The sequence below is a fragment of the Budorcas taxicolor genome, chromosome 13 (genome assembly GCF_023091745.1).
Source record: "Budorcas taxicolor isolate Tak-1 chromosome 13, Takin1.1, whole genome shotgun sequence".
Taxonomy (NCBI): Eukaryota; Metazoa; Chordata; class Mammalia; order Artiodactyla; family Bovidae; genus Budorcas; species Budorcas taxicolor.
In genome coordinates, this window is record NC_068922.1 from 67,517,680 (window position 1) to 67,532,692 (window position 15,013).

The 15,013-nt window shown below is 49.7% G+C and overlaps 1 protein-coding gene across 1 annotated transcript in view; it reads left to right on the forward strand.

Moving 5' to 3' along the window:
- Nucleotides 1-4,644: 4,644 nt before the first annotated feature.
- PPP1R16B (protein phosphatase 1 regulatory subunit 16B) overlaps nt 4,645-15,013 on the forward strand; it is a 106,805-nt gene continuing 96,436 nt past the window's right edge. The window contains exon 1 of the mRNA XM_052650949.1: nt 4,645-4,724. The gene's annotated coding sequence lies outside the window, so the exon portion shown is untranslated. The remainder of the gene's footprint in view (nt 4,725-15,013) is intronic.

The window sequence follows — 15,013 nt, forward strand, 5'->3', positions numbered from 1 at the left end:
TTCACTTAGTATGATGGTCTCTAGGCTCATCCATGTTACTGCAAATGGTGTGATTTCATGCATTTTTATGACTGAATAATATTCCATTTCATTCCATAATATTACTACATCTTCTTTATCCATCCATCTGTTGATGGACATTTAGGTTTCTTCCATGTCTCAGCCATTATAAATAGTGCTGCTATGAACATTAGGGTGCATGTATCTTCTTGAATTAGAGTTTTTGTCTTTTCCAGATATATGCCCAGGAATGGGATTGTTGGATCATATGGTAACTCTATTTTTAGTTTTTTAAGGAAACTCTATACTCTTTTCCCCTGGACTAAGTATCTGTTGAGTGAATGAATACAGCCAGCCCAGCACCTGCTCACTGGCTGGTGTTAAGAACCAGTGGATCAAATAACTTCTGAAGTGAATCTCTTTGAGGCTGGATTAGCTCATTTTTTAGTAGACTCAGAAGTCTCTAGGCCTTCCTTCTTCTGAGGTGTTGCCCGACATCACAGCAATTGTATAATTTACCCCAATTCTACCTTCTGTATAATTTATATGTATGAGTTGGCTTGAGTGGCAGTTGACTGGTTCACCCGAAGTTGTGTAGATATTTAATTCTATATTTTTAAACACCAATATTTCAGATTTTATATGTTGGAGCCAACCCATTTATTTCCAGGCCCTCAAACATTTTCCAGTCTATTAGAATGTTCACTGGCATTAGACTATACTCTAATGTCTAACGGATAGACCACAGATGGCCTCAAAATAAAAGGAGGACTTTCCCAGGAGTACCCTGCTCCAGTGGTTACTGGACTCTGCAATTTCATTGCTGAGGGTGTGGGTTCGATCCTTGTTGGGGAACTAAGATCCCACAAGCTATGCGGCATAGCCAAAAAAATTAAAAAGGAGGGAATCTCTTGCCGGGGGCAGAAGAGAGAGGTTTAGACATGGTCAGTGCTGCTTTCAAGGACCAGAGTACAGTCTGACATTGGTGGGAAGAAGGGGGTGATACTTTATTGAGATGTAATTCACGTACCATATAACTCTTCCATTTAAAGCTGTGGTCCCCAGTCTTTTTGGCATCAGTTTCATGGAAGACAATTTTTCCATGGACTGAGGTTGTAGAGGATGGTTTTGGGATGATTCAAGCACATTACACTTATTGTGCACTTTATTTCTATTATTATTATATCAGCTCCACTTCAGATCATCAAGTATTAGATCCTACAGGTTGGGGACCCCCTGATCTAAAGTATACAATTTAATGGCTTTAGTATACTCATAGTTATGTAACTATTGCCCCAATCAATTTTAGTTCATTTTTCAACACACCAAAAAGAAACTGGTTATTACATCAATCATATTTCATTAAAAAAAAAAAGGAAGAAAACTAGTGCCCAATATTGCTTACTCTCGATTTGCCCCAAATACCCTTCCCAACTCTAGACAACTGGGAATTAACTTTCTGTCTTTATAGATTTGCCTATTTTAGACATTTGCTAGGAATGGAATCATACAATACGTGGTCTTGTGACTGGCTTCCTGCACCTGGCATAACATTTTCAAGGTTCATGTTGTGGCATGTATTCATCCTGCATACCTTTCGACTGTCAAATCACACTGCATTGTATGGATACACTACGTTTTCCAGATCCATTCATCATTTGATAGAGATTTGGGTTTTCTCCCCTTCTTGGCTATAATGAATAACGCTGCCATGAACATTTATGTACAAGTTTGTGTGGACATTTGTTTTTACTTCTCTTGGGTATACACCTAGGAGTGGGATTGCTGGGTCATCCGGCAACTCTATGTTTAACATTTTAGGGAACTGCCAGACTGTTTTTCAAAGGGGCTATACCATTTTACACTCCCACCAGCAATGCATAAAATTTCCAATTTCTCCACATCTTTGTCAACATTTGTTATTACCTGTCTTTTTGATCATAGCCATCCTAGTAAGTTTGAAAGTATATCTCATTGTGGTGTTTTCGTTTGTTTTTGGCCTGGTAGCTTGTGGTACCTTAGTTCCCTGAAGAGTGATTGAACCTGCCCCCAGCAGTAGAATCACTAAGTCCTAACCACTAGACTGCCAGGGAATTCCCTCATTGTAGGTTTTTTTTTTTTTGGCTGTGCCTGTGTCTTTAGTTGCAACCTGTGGAACCTTGAGTGGGATCTTGAATTGTGGCATGCAGGATCTAGTTTCCTGATCAGGAATCAAACCCACGGCCCCTGCATTGGGAGTGCAGAGTCTTAGCCACTGGACAACCAGGGAAGTCCCCGCATTGGGGTTTTGCATTGCATTTCCTTGATGGCTAATGATATTGAGCATTTTCTCATGTGCTTATTGGCCATTTGTACATTTTCTTTGGAGAAATGTCTATTCTCACTCCTTGTTCATTTTTTGTTATTTGCCTTTCGATTACTGAGTTGTAAGAGTTCCTTATATATTCTAGATACAAGCCCCTTATCAGATATGTGCTTTGCAAATATTTCCCCTCATTCTGTGGGTTCTGTGGGTTATTGTATTTGTTTGCTAAGGCTGCCATATCAAAATGTCACAACCGGGTGGCTTAAACAACAGAAATTTCTTTCTCACGGTTCTGGAGGCTAGAAGTCCAAGATCAAGGTGTCTGCAGATCTGGTTTCTCCCGAGGCCTCTCTCTTGGACTGGGAGATGACCATCTTCTCCCTGGGCCCTCACGTGGCCTTTCCTCTGTGCAAGTATCCCTTGGTGTCTCTTCCTCTTCTTCTGAGGACACTAGCTATATTGGATCAGGGCCCCACCCTAAGGGCCTTAGCTTGACAATCATCTCTTCGAAGACCTTATCTCCAAACACAGTCACAGTCTGAGATACTAGAGATTAGGACTTCAGCATGTGAATTTGGGGGGAATACAATTCAGCCCATTACAGTTATCTTTTCACTTTCTTGATGGTGTCCTCTATAAAGCATTTTAATTTTAGTGAAGTCCAAATTGTCTCTTTTTCCCTTTGTTGCTTCTGCTTGAGGTGCCATAGCTAAGAAACACTGCTTAATCCAGTCAGTCAGTCAGTCGGTCAGTTCAGTCGCTCAGTCGTGTCCGACTCTTTGCGACCGCATGAATTGCAGCACGCCAGGCCTCCCTGTCCATCACCAACTTCCGGAGTTCACTCAGATTCACGTCCATCGTGAGCCTTAATCCAAGGTCATGACTTATGTCTATGTTTTCCTCTGAGTTTCATAGTTTTAGCTCTTACGATTCAGCCTTATCTGTTTTGAGTTAATTTCTGGGTATGGTGTGAGGTAGGGGGTCCAACCTCATTTATTTATTTATTGGCATATGGAAGTCCAGTCATCCAGCACCATTAGTTGAAAAGATGATTCTTTAAATTGCCTTGTCACTCATTGAAAAGCAATTGGTCCTAAAAGTAAGGGGTTTAGCTGGAATCTGTTTTATTCCATCGATCCCCATCTATCCATATACCGTACTGCAGTCTTGATTATTGTAGCCTTGTGGTAAATTTTGAAATCAGGAAGTATGAGTCTTCCACCCGATTCTGAGTATACTTATCTTCAATATCAAAATGTTATGAATGGTGTAAATGAACAGCACAGCACTGGGATCTGGGCCCATACTCAAGGCATCATTTTAGGAAGGCAGGCTCCAAGTTCTATGCAAGCCTGGGAGAGATGGACTCCTGCTCTTTCAGCCTACAGCTCTTCAGGATAAATCAATGGAAACATTCTGCAGAGAACAATGATCCCCTAGGGTTACTTTAAACATCTTCCCCACCTGTTCTGCTCTCTAATTGCTCTACTTTGAAACAGTGTCATTCAAAACTGGATTATTAATGAACTGAGAGGAAGCCAGGGGGCAAATTGGGGAGCTGGCTTTCAGAGAAACCGGGGAGGTTGGGGGCAGAGAATAAACACAATCCAGGGGTTTTTGCTTCCCCAGCAAAGGTTATGGGGTTTTTCTTAGCAAACAGGAAATCGCTAAACTCAGGTTATAGTGTCAGCCTCTGAAGAAGGTTGCTATATAGTACCGAGTAAAGGAGTTCTTTGAACAAGACTGCTAGGAACTGAACTATCATCCCCGAACTCCTCAAACCTAAGCCTTCTCTGCGCCCCTCTGGCTGGCCCTGGGGTGCCTCGGGCTCTAATCTGGAGGCCGGGAAAGCTCAGGAAACAAGGCCCTTTGTGCAGAAGAGAACTCTATTGTTCTAAAGCCAGTGTTCAGCGAGTGTGGATTCCAGAGAATGTTTGGGGATGGATTTGTTTCCCCTTTGTTTGTTAACTTTCTCTCCTCTTCCTGGGGGGTAGGGTGGAGAGAAGGGGCTTCTCAATACCTTGTCCTGTAGAGAAAAGATGGTGCTGAGTGCAGGGGCCTTCAACCCAGGAAAAAGGATTGGATTAGATGACAGGGGCCACGGGTTGTGTTTTGCTTTCTATTTTAAGCGTTAGATCTCAGGAAGGCAGCCCCTTTCTAGATCCTGTACCTCCCAACCAGGGGCAGACGTCAGTGGAGGTACAACCACTTCCTTCCTCCTCCTCTACAACTCGGTCCCTCCCAGAAAGAGGAAATGATGCGATTCTACGTTGCAGGCCACGGCCCCCCATGCTCCCACTAGTCTGGCTCTCCTCTCCTACCCCTCAGTTGGGGGACCGGCTCCCACAGACCTGTCTCCAGGGCAAACCCTGGCTGGGCTCCTTGACGTCCTAGGAAGCCTTCTGATTCAGGCTTCAAGGTAGGAGGACACATGAACTGCTGGCACCGGTCTTAATGCTGTGTGACTTTGGGTGGTTGACTGCAGCTCTCTGGGCTTCGTGATGCCCTTCCATCAAATGGGAGCAAGAATACCGTCCTGGGCTTCCCCCTTTCCAAAGCGGTGATGTTGAAGGGTGGGAGGAAGACCGTAAGGAAAACTCTTTCCCGAACCCTGGTCGCGTCTCACCTGCTTTCAATTTCTAGCTGCTCAAAGGTGGTGGTGGAGGGGGATGAGGGACCCTTGCCGGCAGCTCGCGTGCCGTCCAGGTCGAGCCGAGAGGATGCCCACCCCCTTCCCGCGAGCTCAGGCCCCGCCTCGGGGGAGGAGCCGAGGGGCGGCGCGGAGGCCCGCGGCCGTGCAGAGCTGGCTTCTGTCGCCGCACCGGCAGCTGCGGCTCGGGGACTGAAGGACCGAGCCAGGGCCGGGAGCCGCCCGGGGCAGGGCTCGGGAGAGCGGGTGAGTTCCCCGGCGGCATCGCCGGCTGCCCTGCGCCCTTTGGCTTGACCAGGCTGGGGATGAGGATCGCAGCGGGGAGGTGGACCCAGCCTCTGAGGGTCTGGCTGGGGGTGTGTGTGGAGGGAGCTTTGGCGAAGGGCCGGCGGCAGGAGATAACTGGGGGCGGGGGGGGGGGGGGGGTGGCAGGGAGACTGGAAAGGCGGGTACCAGGCGAGCAGGGCTGGAGAGTTGGGTTGGGATGGGGGCGTTCTCCCGGGTCTTGCACGCCAGAGACGAGGCCAGGGTACGGGGCGCACTGGCAGGTTGCTGGCTGGTGTCCCCGTAGCCGGATCTTGGGGCGGGCAGGGGGCATCTTGGAGGATTCTGGGCTCTTGGGCCGCCTTCTGCCTAAGGGGCGCGGTGCTGGGCAGAAGGAGCCCCAACCGGCAGCAGACAGTCCGGGCTCCCAATCTCGGGGCTAGCACGGGGGCGCCGCCCCCTCGCGTGGCGGCGCTCGGTCCCCGCAGGCTGTGGCAGGGCGCCGGGAGCGCTCCCTGCCTGGGCGGGAAAGGTCTCCAGGGCAGGCGCCCCCGCGTACAGACCCGCCCCGCGCGGGATCCGGCTGGCAGCGCCCCGCGGCCCCGGGGGAGACCCCAGCGTGGTTGTTCCCTACCTTCCCGAAGGGCCGCCGTGCGCCGGCGGCTGGGTCCCCCGCGCCTGGAGCGCGCCTCTCCTCCTGAGTCCCGCGCATCGACTCCGGCCGGAGGAGCGCCCCCGAACGCCTAGGATGGACTGAGTCTGTGCAGCCTTCCTCCGAGAGGTCGCGCAGAGGGGTCTCCCCAAGGTCACCCAAGCTGCCCAGACCATCCCGCGTGGACAGCTAGAGATGCGGGGTATTCGCCTTCCCTGAGGCCGGCCGACTCCACTCCCCGTCCCCAGCCACCCCCCTCCCCACCCCCGCCACCTCCTCCAGTTCGGACCGGCTTAGCGGGAGATGCTGATGATGCAGTTCCCAGCCTCGCGCGGATAATTGGAGCTTTGAATCTGGCCCTCCCAGGAGGGCCGCGCGGAAAGCCCGAGAGTCGGAGCTCCCGGGCATCTCAGAAACCCAGGGAGAGAAAGACGCGGCTCCTTAAGAGCTTCTCAGAACCGAAAGCCGAGCTGCTTGCGCGCGCATGTGATTGAATTCTACATAATGGGCCGCTGTTCTCGCTGTCAGAAGCGCCCACCCCCTCTCGGCGGCCCTGCGCACCAGGTGCCACCTCTGAATCGCCCTCTGTGGAGGACCCGAGGCCCTGGGGTACCAGGCGCCCTTGCCCGCCGGGCTCTCCCGGGAAGGCGCCTGCCGTTAGTCTCCTGGGCCGGCGCGGGTACTTCCCTGAGGGCCCTGCCATTTCCTGTGGCTGGTGAAGCACCGGAGAAAAACCCTCTGTGTGGGAGGCCTCCTCCGAGGCTGGTCATAAGCATCTTAGCTTAGCCAGTGACTCGCTTTCTTCCCGAGGGCAAGGCACTTGGCCTCGGAGAGCCTCAGTTGCCTCTAGGAGATGGGGCTAATCAGGCCGTGGGATGATGGGGGCAGGACCGTGTGAGGTCCTGGCAGCCGGATGCTCCGAGGTTAATACCCGGGCCTTTCAGAAAGCTTTGGAATGGGGCGTGTCTCCTTTTAGGCAGGAGCAGAAGTGGAGCCCTGGTGGGTGGTTCTGCAGGCGCTGGGGGAGTTTCCACATCTTCCTCCCTCAGCTTTGTCATCAAGAGGCAGCTTGCAGGCGGCTGGTGGGCGCTGGTGAGTCCTTTGAGCTCCCAGCCTGCTCCTGGGCCTTCCCACACAACTCCCCTCCCCAGCCCCTCATCTCCCACCTGTCACCAGGATGTCGGAGGCAAGATGTCAACCAGGCCACTTTGGACCTTCCACTTCGTGCTTTCCTGTGAACTGGAGTCTGTCCAGCGGTGCCCCTCTCCCTGGAACCTTCCTGACCCCCCTCCTGGTCCCAGCTCATCCCAGCCTCTGAAATGTCTTCTTCAGGAAGACCACTTGATCCTTCCTCCCCCATCTTTAGGTCTCCTCCCACTGTGCCACTCATCTGCCAGGCTCTGGGTTGGGGCTCCCCGAATCCCTGTGTTCTCTGAATCTTCCCTGGCTTGGAGAGACATGGCAGGCAAGGTCCAGTGCACGCGCAGACTTTGTTCTCTTTGGTAACTGACATAGGAGCGGAGGTTAAATTCTAATCCAGCTGTTAAGTTCGGGAGCTGGAGGCATAGGGCTAAGAGGATGCTGACGCAGGAAAATGGGTTTTCCCCCAAGGCAGTAACCTTCTGCAGAGCATCTTCGTTCTCTTTGGAAACTGGGGCCCCAGGTTCTTCTCAAACCCTGCTCCATACCCAGAGTCAGCGTTCTCTAATCAATGGAGTCTGAGGCCAGCCTGGTTTTTTTGTGGGTCATGGAAGGCAGTACCTGGATTCCTGGGCTGTGTTTGGACTTTCAGGAACCTCAGCCAACTTTGACCCCTCTGCCAATCTAATTACTCCTACCCCCATGCCACCTGCACTTGGGACATGAAGCACTCAGTGGAGTGCGTCCCAAGTAGTATTCTTCCAGCAGAGGCTGGGATGGTCTTTTTTTTTTAATCCTGAGTTCATCCTAGACATTGAGATTTTATTTTTTTGGTTGTGCTGGGTGTTCGTTGCTGTGTGCAGGCTTTCTCTAGTTGTGGCGAGTGGTGCATGGACTTCTCGTTGTGGGGGCTTCTCTTGTTGCAGAGCATAGGCTCTAGGTGTGGGGGCTTCAGTAGTTGTGGCACACAGGCTTCATTGCCCCGCAGGATGTGGAATTGTCTCAGATGCCAGGGATCGAACCCGTGTCCCCTGCATTGGCAGGCAGATTCTTAACCACTAGACCACCAGGAAAGTCCTGAGACACTGGAATTTCAGGAGGGCTAGGACAAGCCTGTCTCCTACAGAAGGCCACAAAGTTGGAAGAGCAAGGGAGCCAGATAGGTCTAGTTCAAATTACAGCTCTCTACCTAGAAGCTCTGTGACCTGGGTAAATTATTTACTCTCTCTGACTCCTGGTTTTCTCATCTGTAAAGTGGGAGTGATAGTAATGCCTCCTCTGTGGGGTTGTGAGGATTCTCTGAGCCCTTGATGCATAGAAAGTGCTTAGTGCAGCACCTGGTAGGGGCAGGAATGCAGGAAATGATTATCATCACCACCACCACCATTTCCTCTTTTGCACTGGCCTCTCATAGATCCCCTCCCCACCCCCTCCCAGTCCAGGGGAAGGCAGAACTCTCTGCCTCTAGCTAACAGGACAGGGAAAGCCCCTCAAGCCTGGGGGGGAGAGGCAGTTGATTTCTGGGAATCCAAGTCCAGCACCAGCCTGTCTGTAGAAGTCTTCATTTCACCTTTCTCCTCTGGCTGCCATTTTGCAGGGTCTGTTGATTCATTCAACAGATGTGTACTCCCTTTTAGCCATTGTGCTTAGCGAGGGATTTCAAGATGAATAAAGCAGCTCTCAGGCTTCTCAGTCTACGGGCAAAAAAGTGATAGTGAGAACACAGCTTCACTGGCAAGAAGAGAAGTGAAGAGTAGAGGGAGGGATGAACAGGTGGCCTCAGCTAACGAACCCAGGCTTCATTCCTGAATCTGCCACCTCACAGCCAGCTGGTGATGGACAGATGTGTTACCTCTGAGTGGTGATGTGAGGAGAAAAGGGAACCACGTGGGTAAAAAACCTCAGTTCAGAGCCTTCTAGATATTAATCACTGCTTACACATGTTGGCTGCTATTTTCTTTTTTTTTTTTTTTTAATTATTTGGCTGTGCTGCGTCCTCGTTGCTTTGTGGACTTTTTTCCTCTGGGGGCTACTCTAGTTGCAGTGCACGAACCTCTCATTTCAGTGGCTCCTCTTGTTGTAGAGCACGGGTTCTAGGTCACAAGGGCTTCAGTAGTTGCAGCGCTTGGGCTCAGCATTTGCGGATCCCGGGCTTTAGAGCGCAGACTCAGTAGTTGTGGTACATGGGCTTTGTTGCCCTGTGGCATGTGGGATCTTTCTGGACTGGGGATTTAATCCGTGTCCCCTGCATTGGCAGGCAGACCCTTTACCACTGAGCCACCAGGGAAACCATGGCTGCTATTATTATTAGTCTGCAGTGATCAATAGCAGGTGGGCAAATTTTGCTGTCGGGGCACGTTTGAGCCCTTCAGACGCAGTTTTCCAGGTGGCAGCTAATAAGGGGGGGTGGAGGGGAGCGGGCATCCTGAGCTGAGAAAACAGTTTGTGCAAAGACATAGAGGCTTAAAAAGTGTTTGGTGTCTTAGAGAGCAGTGGGCGGAGTTAACAGCTGGAGAGCCATCACTGTAGGGCATGATGGAGGCGAGGTCAGGGAGCACGAGGTCGTTCTGCTAAGGGGTCCGGAATGATTAAATGCTTGTTCACCCAAAGCAGGCCTCCTGCAGCTTATGGAGCCATCTGAATCCAGTCTAGAGTTTACTTCTGCAAAGGAGGAATGGCTGGCCTGTGCACGTTTGCGGATACGTTAACTGTCCTTTCCTCTTCCTTCTACCTGGAAAGCACAGGCATTCCCTCCTTCTTCCTGAGATGTTTTTGCTACTTATGCACCCATGTCTCTCACCCTGGGACATTTCTCATTTGGAGGAAGGGGGTGTGGGTGGAGGAAGCGCCACCATCTCGCTCCCTTGTTGACCATAAGAGGGTACTAAGTGCTTTTCTGGATGTTGGTCACTGTCCGAGGTCTTTGCTTATATTGCTGTCGAATCCTCATATAGACTTACTGAAGTAGATGCATTTATCCCCACTGCACAGAAGGGAAAATAGAGGCATAGAGGATGAGGTGATTTGCTAAAGGGCTTATAAATGGTGAGAACTCATGTCTAGAGGTCTCTGAAGTTGCTCTGTGCTTATGTGTACCAATTCGTGCATGCTCTTGGTAATGCTGCCTGCAGAATGTCTGGCTTCTTTCACCATGCACCCCCGGATGCTAGACTGCAGGCACCTTGGTGATGGGTCACAGGGGGGTGTGCTCTGGGTATCTGGCGACTACCCTAGTCTCTTCTGGTGTTGACTTTTGGGAAGTTCCTGAGTGCAGGCGCTTGGCGATAGGGAGCTATTCTTGGATGTCTCAGCATTCAAGGCAACCTTCCTGGGCCCGCTAGTGTCCCACAGATGTGCCTTGACGCAGGCAGTTTGCAGCTTGATTGAGGCAGCAGGTGGTGACTGAGCTCCACGGTGGCCCTGGGAAGGAATGAGTCTTTTAGGATGGCGGGTTAGAGCATCACGTGACCACACACCCTACCTGTTTACAGAAGACATCAAAACAAAGGCTCGAATTTCCTTTTCCACAGGAGGCAAAGTTCAAGGCCAAGGTTCAAATCCTGCTTTTGCCTTTCACTGGTTTTTGGCCCTCGGCCAATTTTTTCACTTCTTTGCACTTCAGTTTCTTCATCCAGAAATACAGATCGTGCATGCATGTATGTGTGTGTGTGTATATTTCAGGGTTGTGATAAATAAAGATTTGTAATCCAACATAAAATCGACTTCCACATCATAGATATATTGATGTAACATCCATAAAATTTTCCTCCATGGTGCTTAACATAACTGTGATTGTATGGCTATTTGTGGTCATTATTCTTTTACCCTATCTCTCCCACGAGGTCAGTGGTTCTCAGCTGGGGGGCAGCTTGGCTCTCCAGGGGACATTTGGCAATGTCTGCAGGCATTTTTGGTTGTCACAAGTGGGAAAGTACAGAGGGGGCAGGGATCTACTGGCATCTAGCAGGTTGAGGCCAGCGAGATACCCTGCAGTGCCCAGGGCAGTCCCCCGCAACAAGGAGTTGTCCAACTCCACATGTCAATAGTGCCAGATTTGAGAAGGCTTATACTGGCCATGAGGTCCCTAAGGTCAGTGACTGTGTGTGTGATTCATTCAGCCCTGTGTCCCCAGTTGCCCAGCACGATGGCGGGCACACAGGAGACAGTAAGCATTAAAGGGATGAATGAGGACTTGGATGGCCTCATGTCTCTTGGAGTCCAGGAGGTTTGGCTTGTAGGACATTTTGAATGAACATGAGAGAGACGCAGATGAACCTGAGCGATGAACGTTGGTCATTCAGGGCAAAGAAATTCAGACCAAAGCTATTTTCCTTCCCGCCTGCCCGCCAAGGAGGCACTTGGGGGCCCGAATTATCTGAATTGTTCTATGATCATGGCTGCACTTTGCTCACATAGACACAGGTCCGCCCTTTATCTGGACAGGCAGGCTGGGGCGGGGGAAGGTAGGTGCTCACAAGGAACACCCTCTCAGCGGGGCCCCTGGGATTTGCCAAGCTGGGGTGCAGCTGCTGTTAGCTTCCTGTTTTTTTCCCTTTCTGGTGGAATGAAGGAAATCACTGAATGGCTGTTTTTCCACTGACATTTACAGCAATGTGATAGGCCTTGGATTAAGGAGGTCAAGCTCCAGTGTGAAATCTGCCTGATAACTTGAAGCTTGGCCAACAGGAAGACATGGCTTGTTTCCTTTGGGCATTTGATGTCTTTGGATGGCTTTGGCTGGGGAAGTAGGGGTCACAACTCTGTACAAAAGACAGGAATGTTTTACGCCCCAGAACTACAGAGGCCAAAATTGCTGTCTTTTTTTTTTTTTTTTTTTCATTTTTTTGGGAAGGTTTATTTTCACATGGACTTTGAAATAAATAATTCATCAAAACGAAGGTTCACCGTGAGCCCTAGGCTGGCTGCTACATCAAGGCCATTAAAAGGACCACGCTGTTTTTCTGGGCCTCCCTGGGAGTCTGAAGGAAAAGACTGGCCCCATAGGGTTTTTGGACAGATTAGAACTGCACATGGATTAGAACTTTTCCTGATGGGGGAAGGGGTCTCAAGCATATGCCTCAAATTTGCTCAAAAGCTTGTGGGTTTCTGTAAGAGACAGAATCTGATTCCTTAGGTCTGGGGCCTGGACATCTGTATTTAGAATAATCTCTCAGAGGGAGTCATGTGCTGCTGGTTTGTGAACTGCACTTTGGGGAGCAAGGGTCTGGGGGTACCCCAGGTCTATAGCTGAGGGGTCCCCAGTGTCACGCACTCAAGCAAATTCAGCCTGTCATGTCTGCTTGCACAGCCATCTGCTCTGTGGGCTGGCTTGCAGGAGAACAGACTTACTGTGCCCCTTCTCTGTGTGCTCAGACCTGGGACTGAGCATGAAGGAAAGGCTGCTTGCTCCCAAGGAGCCTTGGAAACACCAAGAACAGGTGCGTGGGGCTTCTGGTGCTTCCAGAAATGTGTGTCGGGGGGACAGAGTGTCTTGGGTCCCCTGGTCACCTGGGGCTTATTAAACACACAGATCCCTGGGCCCTAGACCAACCTACCTGCGTCAGAACCCGCCATGGTGGGGCCCTGCGAGTCTGTATTTTTCAAAAGTGTGCCAGCCAGATTCACAGCCAGGTTGGCAGAAGGGAAGGAAGCCAAGAGGAAGAGCTGGCAGCACGTGGAAGTTCACTGCTCAGGAGGCCGAGTGTAGGGTTGTAGAGTTGAGGACTGCCTGATGGCACCTGGCTGATAGAGGGGCCAAAAGCTAGCCTGCTCCACTTGCCAGGCTTTATAACCCTGCGGGGTTGCATCTGCCTGGGAGGAAGGGCACCTTTTTTCTTTTCTCCTTTATTTCTTTCTTTTTTGGTTGCCCTGAGTCTTCGTTGCTGCTCTTGGGCTTTCTCTAATTGTGGCGAGTGGAGGCTACTCTTCATTGCGGTGCACGGGCTTCTCGTTGCGGTGGCTTTTTTTGTGGATCGTGGGCTCTAGAGCGTGGACTTCAGTGGTTCTGGTGCACAGGCTTAGTTGCCACACAGTATGTGGAATCTTCCTGGACCAGGGAATGCACCTGTGTCCCTTGAATTGTCAGGTGAATTCTTATCCACTATACCACCCGGAAAGTCCCTTTTCCTTAACAATAATGGTTAACATCTAGTTCTTATCTTATGAGCCAAGCACTGTTTAACTTTTTGTCCTCCTAGCAACTCTTAAGAGGTGGCCTTACTATGACCCTGATTTTACTGCTGAGGAAAGTGAGGCACAGAGAGGTTCCATGATTTGCCCCAGGTCAAACAGCCAGTCAGTGGTGGAGTTAGGATTTGAATCCAGGCTGCCTTGCTTCTTAAGTCCTTGCACTGAATCATGACGCTCTCTGACTCTGGGCAAAAATGCGGTTGCATTTCATAAGCTGCCCCTGCCCTGAGGGAGTGCCTTTCTCCAGTTCTTCCTCAGATGGAGGAAAGGCTGGCAGTGACTTTGGCTAGCTCTGGAGTCAGACCTGGGTTGGATTCTTCCCTCTCCCACTTAATGTATCCTTGAGAAGTTATTTGCTAACTTTGCTGAGCCTCAGTTTCCCCATGTGTAAAATAGGAATAATAATAGTATGAGATGATATGATTATTTAACCTGTGTTTGGCACATAGGGTGTACTGGATACATACTAACAATAATTATTACCTTAGTATCCGTACAGTCAGCCTCTGGGAGTTGTAGCTTCAGAAGGGATAGGCGAGTGGAGCCCTGTGTCACTTACGTCCCTGGTGCTCGGTCCGTCGTTTTGTTCACCTTGGCTACTTATGTCTATTACTTACTGAGGCATTCCTAGCCTTTGCTTCTTGGCGCTGGTTGCAGGCCCCCGTGTCCATGCCAACCTGGGGAGTTCTCAGAATTTCTTAGCTCCCAGAACATTTTAGAGTCTCAATCAGAGCAGGCTTTATTTCCTGTCATCCAAGAGTAAGTAAAAGGCACATATTCTCACACTTACTTTCTTCAGGGCTCTTGGCTCTTCTTTGGTGACTTTCTCTGTCCCCAGCTTCCTTTCTGGAACTCTGTAGCCATCACCTGCTCCCCCATGAACTGGGCAGAGAGCAAACTCTTGAGAGTCATTGCCTACTGCCTTATAAAGAAACAGAGAAGGGGCCTTCCTTGGTGGTCCAGTGGCTAAGACTCCGTGCTCCCAGTGCAGCAGGGTGGTGGTTTAGTTGCTCAGCCATGTCCAACTCTTGCAACCCCATAGACTGTAGCCTTCCAGGCCCTTCTGTCTATGGCATTTCCGTCCATGGCATTTCCCAGGCAAGAATGCTGGGTTGCCATTTCCTTCTCCACCTGATGCAGGGAGCCCGGGTTCAATCCCTGGTCAGGGAACTAGATCCCAAATGCTGAAAAAAAAGATCCTGCCTGTGTAGCTAAGACCTGATGCAGCCAAATTAAAATAAAGAAACAGGGAAGAGTTTCTCCAGAATTCCGTTTATTTTCTTCTTCTTCTTTTTAACATAGGAAATCAAGCTTTTGTTTTCTTATTGCTTATTTTATGCTTTTTAATTATAAAAATAAAGAGAAACTCATTATTAAAATTCAAGCAGTATAGAAATGTGGAAAATGGAAAGGGAAATTTTCCCAGTGATCATTCCTTTTATCCTGGAAGAAATTGCTGAATGTTTTATGTCTTTCCATAAATTTCTTAGGCATGTACAAATCCACGTGCATTTATGTATATCCTATCCTCTTTTCTTGTTAATACATCTATACAACCCTTTCCCGAAACTTCCCTTTTCAGCTAATTTATCTTAGCACATGTCGACACATATAGGTATGCCTCAGTCCTAAAAGCTACATGATATTCCCTAATAAAAATTTACCATAATTTGTTTTCTAGTCCCTTACTGGTGGTGAAGATTATTTCCGTTTTTTTTCCCCCCCTGCTTTATGATGCTATGACTTCCTTGCTTATACAGTGTATATCTTCATACACTTGGGTGATTTTATCTGTAAGGAAACTCCCCTGCAG